Genomic DNA, 1,285 nt, shown 5'->3' with positions numbered 1-1,285 from the left:
TGCTTTCTGAGATATATAATACTGCTCTAATTATTATTCTGTGATGGAGATGATCCAGGCTCTATCACAACCGGCCGTGATTGGGAGTCCCATAGGATGGCGCACAATTGGCCCAGCATCGTCCGGGTTTGGCTGGTGTATGCTGTCATTGTAAATAAGAATTTAGTCTTAACTGACTTGCCTAGTGAAATAAAGGTTAAATCAAAAAAAAAAATGTGGTGCCGCTGGCCTGACAATTATGAAATTGAAAGGGCATGTAGTGCAGGCCTACACATAAAGGAGTTCTAGCGCCCCCTTGTGTCCAGCAGGATTCATTTAGTCTTGCCATTTATTCATTGATTAAATATTAGGGCCTAGGCTTACTGTAAAAATATTCTAAATAGAGATGTGGCGTGAAGCTCATGAGTAAAATACAAGTAAAAGTCAAGTACATGTTGCTTATTTCAACAATCAGCACATTATATACTTTTTTTGTAAAGCAAACATCATAACCCACCGTTTTTATTACAACAACATTAGGTTATTACATCGTAGTTAGAATCAAGGCAATATATTTTATTGACCAGTAGGGGGTAGCCTTGGCTACACTTTATCATTTGACATAAACAAGACATTTATAGTCAGTTAATATATTCAACTGCTTCTTATGTGACATGAAGGTGTTACAATAACAGCAGCCCAACTATCAGATATAATGTTTTAATGTAACACACTGAAAGTGTTGCCGGATTACGTTGTTACAATGTAACACACTGAAAGTGTAGCCAGATTACGCTCTAACGTTTTAATGTTGTTTATTGCGACAGACTGACTGCAGCATGTGACAGACTAAACACACTACAGTACAAACCGTTTACCACAACCAATTCAATTGAATAACAACGCCGCATATTTTCGATGGAAGTGCTTTCCTTGAGCAAAACTTTCTACCAGGAGTGGGGTTCGAACCCACGCGGACATATGTCCATTGGATCTTAAGTCCAACGCCTTAACCACTCGGCCATCCTGGTATACACACCTTACTGCAACGACGTATTGATAAATAAAGTTGCTGGAAAGTTACCCATTGACGTTACTACGCAGACTTTTCATGTGTTTGTACAGTTTGCCGAGCAATCCATTTCAACACGGCAGCTGCATGAAACAGACGATGAGCTACCAAGGAACCCTCGATAACTGATATGCTATCGTTTGCTAGTTAAGCTATTAGCTGGCTACTATTCAACTTAAGCAAACGCAGGATTCACATTTCAAGATAAGTCTAAATATAATTATTTGTGCAGCT

At 39.0% G+C, this 1,285-nt stretch overlaps 1 non-coding gene across 1 annotated transcript; it reads right to left on the bottom strand.

Moving 5' to 3' along the window:
* Positions 1 to 927: 927 nt before the first annotated feature.
* On the bottom strand, positions 928 to 1,010 carry trnal-uaa. The gene has a single exon. It is a non-coding gene; the product is annotated as a tRNA-Leu (tRNA).
* Between the last annotated feature and the right edge of the window lie 275 nt (positions 1,011 to 1,285).

The sequence above is a fragment of the Salvelinus namaycush genome, chromosome 24 (genome assembly GCF_016432855.1).
Source record: "Salvelinus namaycush isolate Seneca chromosome 24, SaNama_1.0, whole genome shotgun sequence".
NCBI lineage: Eukaryota > Metazoa > Chordata > Actinopteri > Salmoniformes > Salmonidae > Salvelinus > Salvelinus namaycush.
This window is presented reverse-complemented; position numbering and strand designations above follow the sequence as displayed.